General features: G+C 42.3%; 1 protein-coding gene across 3 annotated transcripts in view; it reads right to left on the bottom strand.

Moving 5' to 3' along the window:
• The window catches only part of GRM3 (glutamate metabotropic receptor 3), a 103,791-nt gene extending 92,062 nt beyond the window's left edge, over window positions 1–11,729 (bottom strand). For all 3 annotated transcript variants that reach the window (XM_066550955.1, XM_066550956.1, XM_066550957.1), the window contains exon 1: window positions 11,038–11,729. The gene's annotated coding sequence lies outside the window, so the exon portion shown is untranslated. The remainder of the gene's footprint in view (window positions 1–11,037) is intronic.
• Between the last annotated feature and the right edge of the window lie 2,753 nt (window positions 11,730–14,482).

Raw genomic sequence — 14,482 nt, 5'->3', positions numbered from 1 at the left:
GTTGCCTGAATATGCCTCTCTGTGTCTCTCTACCCCAGACTGTAAAACATTTCTCTCTCACATGGACACCAATCTTCCCTTTCACCCAGTGCATCCCAGGAGTGATTATTTAGCTGTCCAATGTGACCAAGTTAGACAGAGAAAAGGGACTTCCCTCATACATAATGGTGGCTTGTGCTATGGTAGAGTCAGGCCAGTTAAATCTTCAAAGCAGCTGCTTACCTGTTCAGGGGGAATTCAAGGCTTGGAAGTTAATGGTCAGGAAAAAGTGAGTTGGACTGGATGTGCTTTAATTCACTGAGGTATATTAAAACAGCATGTTGATTAATTTGAAGGCTAGAGGGAACTTTTTTTTTTGGAATATTAAGGTGGTCCATGAATTACTACAGATACATAAGCTTTTTATTTTTTCCTTCCTGAGTCTTTTTCTTTTTCTTTTTCTTCTTCTTTTTCTTCTTCTTCTTCTTCTTCTTTTTCTTCTTCTTCTTCTTCTTCTTCTTCTTCTTCTTCTTCTTCTTCTTCTTCTTCTTTTCTTTTTCTGTGTTTTTTTTTGTTTGGTTTTTTTGTTTTGTTTTTTAGTGGTAACTAATACTCTCCTATGCATGAACCTAACAGATGTAAAGGGTTCTCTAAGGAGATTTTGGGGCAAGTGCCTGTGACAGCTTCATTAGGACCTCTCTGACATTATCCGTGTCCTGGACATTTTCGGAAATATTCTAGGCCAGGGAAAAGTTTGAGTCTTAATAAAAGAAGAGAAATTAAACAAGTGAGGCACAAAGTGTGTCTAGGCATCATGAAGTTTTGGATTCTTGCCTAATGCCACATTCATCAGGCTTAATGTAGATAAACTCTGTGGGTTTGTCAGCAGCAAGGTTGAACATCTCATTTGAGACCTCCAGGCTCTGTGATTTTGAGCCTGAAACCTGAGCATCTTCTGCCTTTCCATGGGCCTACAGCTGGAATACTCAAAGGAGTACCCACCACATACCTGTATCCATCACTCTGCAATATTCATCAGTATATTTTATGCTTGGAGTTGGTCTGGAGGCTTCCCCTCCTGCACATGACACATGGTAGACAGTGGAGCATCCAAGCATCTCCTCTCTTTAGCAGTGACTGAGACAAGAGAGGCCACACAGACCCTTCTGGCAAAGACAAAGCAACAGGTTGTTCAAAGTGCCTTAAAAAGTTTTCTTCTGAAATATTTAAAGTGCATGTGAGGGCTGACAGTTGGTTGGAGGTGGATGTGGTTGCAAACCAGGAATGACCACAAAAGGTCAAGAAAAAGATATACCAAACTGAAACAGGACAGGACAAGGGCATCACTATGTCTCTGTGCAGCTCCTGAGGGTTCTGTGGGCAAAATGCTGGCTGGAGTGAGGCTTGGAGAGCAGAAGGAATAAATGGTACAAAAGATTTCTTTGAGAAATGCTGTATTCAAGACAAGGGAAGTCAAGCCCTTCATTGTCTGTACTCATCTTTTGGGTATGGGTCCAGACGAGCTACTGGAGAAGGCAAAAAAGGAAAACAGCAAGAAAAACAAGCTACTTAAAAAAGCAAATGTCAAAAGAAAACCAGTTATTTCACTGAGTCAGGAGGAGATGACTGAGGGGAACATTACCTAAATGAGCATTTAACAGCCAAAATCTAATCCCTTTGCAGTATAAAAGGCTGGAATGTAAAAGAAAATACTGAATTGCTTCAAATTTCCATAGCAGAGAGGATAAGAGTGATAGGCTTGGTTGCAAAAAGTGGGATTCAGTTAAACTTTTGGAGACCTTCTGTCCATAAGAGCAGTGAAGCACTTAAGACATTTGCTTTTGCAAGAGGCTGTGAAATGTCTGTCATTGCAGATTTTAAGGAAATCATTCAACAAGTATCAGTTAATAAAGACTTAAGGACAGTTTATGCAATCTTTGAAGGGGGAGATGGATCAGATGAGGTCCTTACTGGTGTCATTATCTGTGGAACTCTAAATGCTGCGTTCAGGCAAAGGGAACACTGTGTACAGTCTTTGAAAATGAAGAATCTTACATAAAAAGGGCTTCTTTCCATCCATTTCTACCCTAATGGACACTGCACTCTCTCAGGATAAGTTCTAATTGGAACCTTGTGCCCTTGCCAGGAAATCACAGGACTAAGAAACCCTATTACTCTGCAGCTGCTCCCTGGACATTGATTTAAGGTATTTAGGTCTAAGTGGAACTATTTGTCTGCTTCCTTCCTTAAGAAAATGTGAAATAGACAAGCAGATAAGTAGAAGTAATGTAAGACTTGACTTCATCTTACCTACTGGCTGAAATACCTACGTTTTAGGGAGTGGAAGCATCTCTCAGAGATAAGCATCCAACAGGGCACAGCTGGGTCACACCCCTCCTTGCTACTGCAAGCTTCAATTTGCATTCCACCCTTTGGCCAAAGACCTGATATACTAATTAAATCTCAGCTCCCAGGACCTGCTGTTACTTCCAGACTAAACTCATCCTTTCTCCATGCTGAATAATGCCACTAGGAATATGTTTATCTGAGCTTGATACTCAAGGTATTAGCATTAATCACTAAGCTTTGTCCTGGATATCTGCTTCTGGGAAAAAAAATCGTGTTTAGATGAGTGATATTATTGAGAATTTCATAATCCCTAGAAATCTCAAAAATGTCAATTACACAATAAAACTAAAGCATCAAACCTTATTCCTCAGAACCCTCTAATGCTGTTGAAGTGTCTGATATTTCTTTCAGTCTCTGAAACTGTTAAAATAGAAACACCTTTCCCACATTTTCCTTCTCTGCCTTTAACAAATGATGGTTCTTTTAACCTCCTTCTCCCCTCTTTGTTTGCTCAGAGGATCAAAGCCTTTTTATTTATTTCTTTTTCCTCCCAAGCAGTTTCTGGAGTGTTGAAAAAGCACCACCAGTATACTGAGTTTACATTATAAACAAGTTAAAATTCCCAGTCTGTCAGAGCTTTTCTCCTAGGATACCAAGGAAAGCAAAGTTCAGCTAAACTGCACAATTATTTGGAGATCACTTCTGAGAGAAGAAGCAAAGATTGCTTTAAGCAGAGCTATTCTCTTCTTGGAGATTTAAAGTCCACTTCAGAAAGGAAAGTTATTATCGTCTGAAAATTATCTGATTTTATTTGTATTCCTGGAGTGACTCCATTAAGTCATGCTCTCTTTTCACCCTTAAAATCATCTTAATGAATCAGCTGTGGGATTTGCCATATGTAAATGCACCTTATGACAGCTACAGAGTCAAGTGAATGGATGAAAAAGACATGGGCTGCAGGTTGCTTTTGTTGGAACAGCAGTGGGGTTTGTTCTGCTTTTAAGACCTGAGGTAGACAGTTTATTTCTTTTCTTGGTTATGAAGCAAATGCCTTTTTTTTTTTTAAGGTAAATGCATTTTGTAATAATGGTGCAATAAAGAAGCTTATGGTTTGGGAGCTGTATGGTTTGGGAGTATTTTGCTAAAACAGACTTGAATGTTGCTCTACCATTCCCACACTCCTTTTCCTCAACTTCTGAAAGCAAAGACTTTCCTGATAACTCAACCTCATCATCAGTCAGTGCAGGATGAACCTGCTCCTGTTTAATAAAACACATTGTCTGCTGATCTCTGGTATTGTCTGGGCTCTTCTAAAGCCATGGTGGCTGCAAGGAACAAAATGAGCAGCACAATTAAGAGATCCCAAGGGAGCACAATGAAATGCTTGCAAGATAGATTTAACAAGTATACTTTAGTGTCTTCTTACAGGGCTTGGAAAATATCTAAGAAGATTCTTATGAACTTTGCAGATTTTCTAGTAAAATATTATTTTATACACAAGTATTTCATAAGAAAGAAAACAAGAAATTTAATAGTCTCTATGCAAATAATGCACTGTAATGCCTATTAGGTGTTGTAAGGTATTTTTTTCACATGATTTTGCCAAAGTTTAACCCAATATTGCTACATTGATGCCCCATGTGGGTGGCTTTTTCAAGGCAGAGTTAAATACTGGTAAAATAAATATGTTACAAGGTAAAATCAAGACAATTTGTGGTATTACAGAAACATCTGGAAGTTTTACAAAGGAACCAAATGCAGTTTCAGTTGATACACAGTGAAGATGTCTTTTTGACTGACTAAAGCTTTGTAAAAATGCCACTAAAAATCTATGATAAAAAGCAAAGAAGTCCATGGTCATATTCTTGACTAGTGACACTGAACAATAAAATGCACACATAATATCACAAAAAAATTTAAGGAAGATTTTTGAAAACTTTTTGATTTGTTATGACAAGACCAATTATACTTTTGGCATAAAAATATCAATTTTTAAATGATCTTGCAGAGAAATATAATTTTTGACATTTCTTAGCCACATGAGCTGATCCATACATACTCTTTTAATATCTCAGCACTGAATCCTACATGTGTTACTGCACAATATTTTTATCTTTGTTTTTCCTCCATCCTTTTGTCTATTTATCTGCTTTCTCTTCTCATGAAAATACAGATAAATAAAAGGGAAAAATTAATCATTCTATGAGTTCTGGAAATCTCCCCAAAATTTGCTTCTTGACTTTTATCACATTTCTTGGTCTGTGAGTCTAACAGTAGGGGCAGCCAATTTCTGCTAAGCATTACAAATGTAATATTTTTAAACACTAGCAGAACATGTCTTCTCATGCTTTCCTGGCAATTTCTTCACTAGATGATGCAATCAATGTGAATTTAATTAGTAATAACCATATAATGCATAATGATTATAAAGCAATACAGGATTTGCAAGGCAGTAAGTACTGGATCCAAAAATACCTCAGCCAAAAATCTCTTACAAAACACACATGTAGAAATGTTCCCTCAAGCACAGCTGCAGGTGCCCCATTGTGGAGGGCTGGCACACACAACGTGGGGACAGTTTGGGATCTAGGGACACTTAATCATAGCTGTGCTATGGAAAATAACCATCCTGATGTCCAGGTGAGCTGTGCTTTTAACAGCTCAAGGTCAAAAAGGTCAAAAAGGTTTAGGAGGTTTTCAGAGAACCCCAGAGTATCTTCCCACAGGGCTTCTTTCCTCCCCAGGGAGAAGGAGTGTGTTTAACCTGCATTCCTATAACAGAGACAATTTCTGTAGCCCTGCTATTACACGTCTGTGGAGCAGGGAGTCACACCACTGATGGAACAATATTTAGGAACTTTTGGGGCTGAAAAAATTTAGGAATATATTTGGGGATAAATTTTAGGAATTTAGGTGTGAAACAATATTTTGTAAGATTTTCAAACCCTTTTCCTCTTGCATCCCATCCTACACCTCACCATGTGTTTGACTACACAGTGTTCAAAGCCTGTTGCAAGCCGTTAATGTCCCTTTAGTGTTAGATTTGGCATCTGACACATTATTTTTGCTGGAAGCAGTTTAGAATCTCTCAATATAATCAGACAGCCCCTTGTTGCCCACTTATCTCAGCCAGCTTCTCTGCAGGGCTCATCCCAGAGAAGAATCCCAGAGCTGCTGAGTCCCAGACCCGGTGAGCTGCCTGCAGCATCCTCCTTGCCAGAGCACAGGGCAGGCTCTCTGTCAGCTCAGCAATGTGTCCTTTGGAGGACCAGCACCACAGCCACTGGGGCCGAGGCTCTGCAGAGCCCCAGCTCGTGCAGTTGTGTGTCCCTTCTCCAGGTGCACTGTTCTGGTGACACAAAAACTGTCCCTGGTTTGTGTGTGGGCTTGGTAGTGGAGCTTTTCATGGGAGTGGAAGCTAACATATGTTTTACTGTATTTCTCAGCTGAGGTTGCTGTCATTCTCTGCATTCTGCACATTTTCTCTTCTCCCTGTCTTCCACCAGCATGTCATGCTCTAGACAAAGGCTTTTCTCAGTTTTCAGGTTCCCTTCAGCTCTTTCTTCCTGGCAAGCCCAGGCCCCAGATCCTCCTCTGAATCAGTGGGAGATGACTTTTCTGTACCTCCCACACCCTTTGATACTCTTTTCTTTCTTCTTTTTTTTGTCAATCCCTTCTTCCAGCCTTTGTCAGTGCTTTTTTTCTGATGTCCTGCCAGTCCCCAATCCTTTCATTTTGCTTTCCTATTTCATTCTTCCCTTTGTTCTCTCCTCAAGCACTTCTCATTTTCTCAAGAGTATTTCTGCTTCTTCTCACTGGCATACTCTACCTCACCTATTGAGCAACCCTTCTTTCAGGTACCCTGTTCCTTAAAGGGTACTCTAAACTAACATGTTCATCCTTCTTCACATGAAAAACCAATTATCCCATGATTTCTCCTACTACAGTTCTCTCCAATGAATTTGCTGGCTTTGTGGTCTCCCCCTTAGCTTTTGACTTAATTCTCTCTTGTGCAGACTTGCTTGATTTTCCTCTGGAATCTGACAATGTCTCCATTGACTTCACCACCTTCATCTGCCTTAAAATCTCTTCCCACAACTGGCTTATCATTTAATTTACTTCTCTTCCAACTTGAATAGTCATTTGAGTGTCTCTACTGATAATTTTTTTCCTTTTCTAGCAAGCAATTTGCTTCTCTTTATTTTTCCCATTTTGTCTTGTACAGAGCTATTTTCCTCAACCTTTTTTTTTTTTATGTTTTCACAACTTTTTTCCCTCCTCTATTCACTTTTCTAACGGAGAATTTCAAGGTCTGACAGCATCCACCAAAAGCCCAAGTTCCCATTTCATCCGTGAAAAATTTATCAGTGATTCCCTCTCTCCACACCTTGCTTGATGCATATTTGATCTAGTTTTTATACTTGGTGATCATCCTGTATTCCTTTGGATGCACTGGGAAAGGGACTTTGAAGGTCAGGGTCATCAGTGCTATCAAGTTCAAGCCTCTTGCCAGACTTTAAAGTGTTCTGAAGGAAGGCTCCCTCAGTAACTGGGGTTAAGGCCATGCTTTTCCATGTGGGTCTTAGACACTTTGGCAAAGCTGCTAACCTGACTCTTATATTTTTGGGAAAGCCTGTTGATTTGCAGGAGGAGCCCATATTTCCTACACAAGCAGTATCACTGCTGACTATGCAAATACTCCCATATTCTTAGCATAGCTATGAAAACAAGCATGATAATTGTTCCAACTGCATCATTTTATATTAGAGGACCAATATCAGATAAAAGCAATAGATTTCTATAGCCATTTTTTGGGTATCACTTGCTGTAGATCTTGTAACTTCTTTTTGGCTTTGATAGGTTCACAGTGATTTACCCCCCTATGAATATTTGCTGTATTACTCTCAAAAAGCAGCTGGAAACAAGACTGTATATTTCTTGCAGTATTTTTTAAAATCTGCATCCCTGAAAACCTCTTAAGACAATAGATAAACCAGCAAATCCATTGAGATCACATATGGCATTCTGGGCTTACCTGAAGAAAGAGACCTGAAGAAATTTCACTAATCTGCAATAGCTGAAGCACTCTAACAATGAACTGTGGTTTTGTCCCAGTGGAAACACATGACAATTGCATTGAGGCTATTCCCAGGCAGCATTGTGCCTTGGAGGAATTTTTTTTGTCATTTTACTCTTACTGCTAAATTAAACTCAGGATTTTCAGTCAATCTTTATTTTCATAAAATGAAATATGTTCCAAAATTTTTTCTGCCAGTTTAGGGCTGAATTATTAGCTAGAACTCATAGCAAGAAACACTCACAGGCAGAGACTTAGGAGGATGGTATCACTGAAGGATACTGCCCTCCTTTCCTGCCACCTTTGGACCCCAGGTCCACCAGGGTTTTACTCTGCAGGGGCAGGGTGGCTGATCCTCCCTCTGGTCACCCCATTTTGTTGGCTGTGGATACCCCTGCATTGCAAATGCAACCCACTCAGGGATTAAAGCACAGACCTATTCTCCATACTAGTAGAGAGCAAGAGGGAAACTTTCTCTTTAACTCTCTGACCTGGACTAAGTTCTTGATTAAGCTTTAAACCAGCTCTCAGTTTTATACCAATAAGCAGGAAAAAATGCCCCAAGAGTGAATGTTACACAATCTTCACAACAGCTGATGTAGCTTGCCATAGTTATACACATTCCCACATGAATAGTAATGCTATCTGACCCTGGAGAGTGTCAAACACCTTGGTGGTGTTCTGGGACATCCTGAGAGTGACTTTACCAATGACAAAAATTCATACTAACTGATCAATAACTATAGTACAACAAGCTGGAGCAAACAAGGTGCAACAATCCTGATGAAACTTTATAGGACTTTGGAGACAGCTTTCAAGAACTGATCAGAGAATGGAGTCACTTCAGTAGGGTCTTGTTGGCAAATTTAGCAGCCTCAAAGACAGGTTCTCACACCCTGTGAAATTTGAGGCTGGATTCTCAAATTGCACTGCTAAACCAGACTTTTGGTGGGTGCACACCTCATGTGACCCACCTGAATTCTTGTAGGCAAACAGAATTTAGCCCATGGCTTTAAAGGTAAAATTGTAATTTGACCCCATAACGTTGCAGAAGCAACATTAGAATCAGGTCTTTCATGTCTTTGAGTATTCCATACAGGACTCGGTGAGCCACAGGACAACTTATGTTCTGTAGGACATTGCCATGGGCAAGTTGTGTTCACAAAGAACATCCAAATTGTTCTTTCTTTAATGCCACTACATGCCCCTACGCTGCCTTCATTTCCAAATTCAGCTCCACTTATGTAACACAGACCACTGAACTGAATGATAGCATGGTTTGTAATGTATTTCTTTTATTTTGGCTTTCCAGTCTGATTTAGTACTCTGCTTTGTCACATTTATTTAACTGTAGAAACATTATGTGAATCCAGAAAGATACTTTATCCCTGCATCTTGCTTTAGATCCAGTCTTCCAATGATAAAATTAGAATCTTACTCCTAGACAAGGTGTCAACATTTGCCTAAAAAAACTTTATTCCTTTATTTGTAGAAGCTTATAAGTAGGTCATCAACACAAGTAACCCAGGCAAACATCAACAGTGACTAGAAAAGCATCTTGGCTCCATGATGAAAGTCTAGTTTTAATGTACTTGATACCAATGCCATTTTACTTGTCTTCAAGTTATAGAGCAGTAAAGCAACCAATATTTTTTCTATTTTGGAGTGTGTTTTATGTTTTATATATAATGGAGGGCTCTAGAGATATTGAGAGTAGTGGAGAGCAGTATTCTTAAAACAAACCCTCAACAAACAAACAAACAAACAAACAAGAAAAAACTCACTGAAATTAAAGTATGAAATATTCTAGTAGGGAAAGATTAGCTTGCATTGCTCTTCAAATAATCAGTTCATTAAGAAGGATTTGCATGAATTGTTACTGATTTCACTCAAAGGATGAACATTACAGAAGTATAATTTTTCTATTACCTTAACTATGAATAAAATTAGCTTAATGTGCAATCTTTCCCAATACAACTGGAGTAGTTACCTTTTCTTAGAATACATTTATCAACATAAATAATAGCAGAAGAATGAAGCATGATTTAGGTGTATTTCAACAAAATGAAAACCATAATTTTTCTAAAATATGTATTTGATCAGGTGGATTGTGTGATTTTCAAATTGTTTTCATGAATATTTAATCAACATGAGACATATACTTATGCAAGCTGAAATAGGTACCAGTCTGTGTCCCAGGCTGTTCTGTTTCACAGTCTTTCAATTGAATGTTTTTTAAAGCTGATTTAACTAATTAAAAAAAACACCACCACCAACAAAAAGAACTAAAATCATCTTCAGCAGGTGGCATAAACTGAGAAGCCAAAGAACTCACAAACTACCAGCAAACCCTTAGTTCAGTTCAATGCAGTATTGGTGAGATGCCTGCCTAGTTTTTTATCAATTGGTTGAGTTTTATCAAGATTGCTGAAATACACAGATGTGTACATAAAATGATCCATTGAATCTCTGTGATATCATGGGGGGATAAAGCCCCCAAAATCCAACTCTCCCCCCAAAATCCTACCTATACCCTGGCACAGAGATTCACTTTCTCACACCCACATGTGTGGCTGGCACACACACAGATGGAAGGTACGTACCTATAGAATACAGGTCTACAGAGGCTTAGATAAACCCTATCTGGGAATAAAAAACACATTCCCATGAACCTGGACATGTAAAACATCCACATGAATCCAAGCAAACACATAGGCACAGATAGACACACCTGCACACCCAGAGACACAGGGACATGGGCAAGGCACATCCACAGGCACAGACAGCTCCAGAAGCACACACACCCCTGCACAGCTCCTGTGTACTCACATGGACACACAGATTGTATATCTGAGGAAGAGTTACTATGGCTATATCATCCCTGCTAATCTCTCCTTCCTTTTTGAAAAAATCCAATTTTAGGATTCTGGAGCGAGCCAGGTCCCTGCAGAGGGGATATTCCCAGAGGAGCAAAGCACTTCCAATTTCTTTAGGGTTCCCCACCTCTCTCCCCCTCTCTCCCAGCAGCAGATCGAGGGAGATGAGCTGGGCACTCAGCACAGCTTTCCCAGCTGCTGGCTTGGCACTTTTCACCCCAGGATAAGAAAGGGCATAGGATGGCAAGCTTAAAATCTCAGCCCTTCACCCCCAAAGCCTGTGGGAACAGGAACCTCTGGGCAACATCTGGACACAGCTCCTTTCTGCACACTGCTCCGACCCCCTAGCTGTCGACCACAGGGGTGCCCCTGAACCCTACCCTTGCTCTGCAAGTGTAAAAACCTTTGTTCTCCTCCTGCTCCCCCCTTCCCAGTTTCTCCTGCCCCCCAAATCCCGTCAGGAAACCTCCTTGCATTTTGCCGCTCCAAACTTTTTCCTGGCTGCACAACCCGCAGCCCCCGGGGCAGCGGCTGCGTCTGGTCCAGGGGGCAGAATGGGGCGGGGGTGGGCTGCAGGGACCCGGGATGCAGGGATCCAGGCTGCAAAGTGTGCGATGCAGGGAGCGGGATGCGAGCACTGAGATGCGGGATACGGGGATGTGAGGACCGGGATGCGCGAATTCGAGACGCAGGATGCAGAGGGGGGATGTGGGATGCAGGGACCAGGACGCGGGATAGCAGCGCCCAGCTTCTTACCGTGCAATGAGGGTAGGTCCTGGTGAGGGTCTCCAGCTGCCCCCGGGCATCGCGGGCTTCCCGATGTGCTCGTTAAACATCCACCGGGGAGTCTCACCCCCCAAACTTGTGTGAGCCGCTTCCTCCGGGAACAATCACCCTTTCTCCCCCCCGCCTTGGATCGGATCCCGATGGAAACTCATCAAGGCCTCCTAAGTGGTCAGAGGTAAGCTGTGAGGGAAGGAGAAGAAGGGGACAACGGGACGGAGAGGTCGTGATCACCAAGCGATGATCCCTTTCCTTTCCCCGCTCCTCTGGAGCACCCGCTTCCCGTTCCTCTGACCAACTTTGGCTCTGCTCAGCCCGGCAGCGCCTGGGACCGGCTCTGTCAATTGGGGTCCCTTTTCGCAGCCTGGCATCTTTCTAGATTTCCTCTCCTTTCCGGGCAAAGGGGATTGGTGCAAAGCTTTAAATTAGGAGGCGACCTAGAGTTGCAAAGACACGGAGTGGGAGCTGGCTGGCATTCGCAGCCCGCCTCCCCCGGCGCTCGGCGCTGCGCGGAGGGGCCGGCTGAACCCTATCCCTACCATTTATTCATTGACTGCCTTCCTAATTCTCACTCCGGAGCTGGCTATCGCTCCTGGCACGGCCGGGAGCGGGGCTGTGGCAGGAGCCCTGGGAAGGAGGCGAGCCCCATGCTGCGGGGCTCCCCGCGGCTGTTTAACTGCGCCGGCAGCGCGGGCAGAGCGCAGCCCGGCCCCGGGGGGAGGACGGGGCTGGGGGGGGACGGGACACGGGGACGCTGCTGTCGCCTGGCAACCCTGCATCCCTGCCCCGAGCATCCCTCCCCCAGCGCCCTGATTGGACGGGGCCGGGGCGGGGGGAGCACGGGCGCTCCTCCGAGGATGCTGCGCCCCGGCACTGCGACTTGTCGCATCCTCAAAAAGCCGGGAGCGGGCAGGGTGAGCACAGAGCAGCCGGGAGAGCCGAGGCAGTTCAGGGCGTTGTAGCACCGTCCTCCTGCCTTCTCGCTTCCAGCTGGCTTGATCAATTTGCTTCTGCTCTACATCTCCTAGAAAAAGAATGTATTTGTGTGTGTATGTATGTATGTATGTATATATGTATGTTTGTGGATGGATACATAGATAGACGGATGGATAGATAGATAGATAGATAGATAGATAGATAGATAGATAGATAGAAAATATACCAATATATGCACACAAATATACCTATATACACATATGCATTTGTATATACAGATACATGTATATGTATTATCCATAGTCTTTATCTTATCTCTCTATATTCTGACTCCTATATGGGAAGAGAGCAGAAAAATAGTTACTGAGAAAAGATCACTTCAGAGTGCAGCAAAGCTGGATGCAGAGGGAAAAAGAAAGCAACTTTTTGGCTTGTATATATTTGAGAACCATAGGTTTACATCAGCTGGAGTTTTAACAGAAGGTTGTGGTCCTAAAGAAAGAATTAAACCCGGTGAGGTGAGTGAGCTGTAAGAGTCAGAGAGGATGGATGCATTGACTTCAGAGAGGGTGAGTTTAAGCCATGCTGCATGGGGCATTGCTGGTGTTATATGTGGCTTCATTGCTTTTTCTCTGCTATGGGGGACAGTGAGCAGCTGCTTCCTGGTGGTTGGGTGTAGTATGGAGAGGATGTCTGTAAAATCCCAATACCTTCCTTTCCATACAGCTCCAGTTGTATGGAATGTGAATGTCTCATTCTTTAGCAGGTAGAAGCCCATTGTCCACTTCTCCCTGAATGTTTCCCTCCACCTTTGGACTTAACCCCAGGCAGCTCCCCAGTGCTCAGTTAAAGCAAGGAAAGAGACACTGCAGTCAGGAGCTGCAATCCAGCAGCTCACATGGGGCCACTGTTGTTTCAGCAGCCACAGTTCCAGTAAGGAGTTAAACCAAAGTGAAAGGAAATAAAATAAAATCTGCTTCTCTTTGTAATATTTTATGTTTAGTTATTTAACGTCTGCTTACTTTTGTGATCTACCATTATATTTGAGCTACTTGGCTAATCCTATGAGTTTTTTCTCTCTTGGAAGCCAAGGACATTTGCAGAGATGTGCCTGTTATAACTGTTTCATTAAGGACTGAAGTTAAGCAGGGAGCAGAATGAAAAACAGCAGTTTCTCTCAGGTTTACCCTACTTTAGATTAGATCCAAATGTACATGAGACATTGCTGTAACATAAGGGTAAACTGGAATGAATAGGAAATCAGTCTCATGTCCTTTGAATCATATCACAATTTGACAAATAGGTTCAGAATACAATTTTTTCACAGTCCTGCAGGCTGATTGTCAGGAAAGACAAGGGAAAAGAATGATCTGATTCTGCATTGCTTTGTACCTAGCAATCATGTCTCAAAGTGAGTATGAAAGTAACTTTTTCATTGGGTAGGATGTAAAACCCACTGTGTATGAAATTGGCTACCACAGGCACCAAGTGAAATTTGGCTGAGATGTGCTGTCTGGTTTGCAGCAGGTCACTTAGAGCAGGGGAGGTGGCCCAGTCATTTGTTCTGTGCTTCAAAAAACATCAGTGGTACCCATGGTTCACTCCCTTTTCATGCCTTGTTGCTGTGCAGTGTCTGGTATAAGTCCCTAACGTTGCTACTACTTGCATTTACTACTTCATGGCTACTGAGAAACAGGAAAATAAACCTGAGCAGGCAAACAAGATGTAGGCAAAGGCAGAAGGGTTTAATTCCCCCTTTTTTCCAGGGTTCTTCCTCGGCCAGTTTTCCTGGCACAATAGGGTCTCATTTTTAGCCATAAGACACCCTACCCCTGTCTTTCTAAAGCAGGATTTCAGGAGACCTCCCAAAAAACTCACTTCCTTTTCAAACCAGGACAATGACCCTGGAAAACCATGTGTATTTTTGTAGGGAACACAACTGTGCCTCGGTTCTCTTTTAGGATAGCAGGTGGTGCATCTGTGTAAGGTGATCTGAAGATGCAGCCGTGTACTGAGTGTGTGCTTTCCGTCTGTCAGAGGTTCAGGATTACAGGTACACACAGTGGGACAGTGCAAGGCAATACAAAGATCTCAGGGAAGCTCTGGGATAAGCTGTGTTTGGGTGCCACTGGCAAATCATTCATTTCAGGCTAAACTGAGCCCCTCATGCTACACTTAATTGTAGATACACCCACGGTTAGACAGAGAAATGAGGCTGTGTAACTTCTGCCAGGGGACAGCTTGGAGAAAACAACCAACAGCCCTCAGTGTCTATGGCCTGGATCCAAAGAAGGGGTTTTAATATGAAATGTGTTTATTTTCTTCCTGCCTGTGAAACAAAGATGGTAAAGCAGCATTACATTTTCTGAAATAGGAATATTTTGCCTTTGTGAATTATCTATTAGTGCAATAGTAGTTATATCTAGCTGAAAGATCTATTTCTTTCAAATTCAGATCTCACACAACACCAAATTGAGTTCAT

This window comes from Molothrus aeneus, chromosome 5 (assembly GCF_037042795.1).
Source record: "Molothrus aeneus isolate 106 chromosome 5, BPBGC_Maene_1.0, whole genome shotgun sequence".
NCBI lineage: Eukaryota > Metazoa > Chordata > Aves > Passeriformes > Icteridae > Molothrus > Molothrus aeneus.
This window is presented reverse-complemented; position numbering and strand designations above follow the sequence as displayed.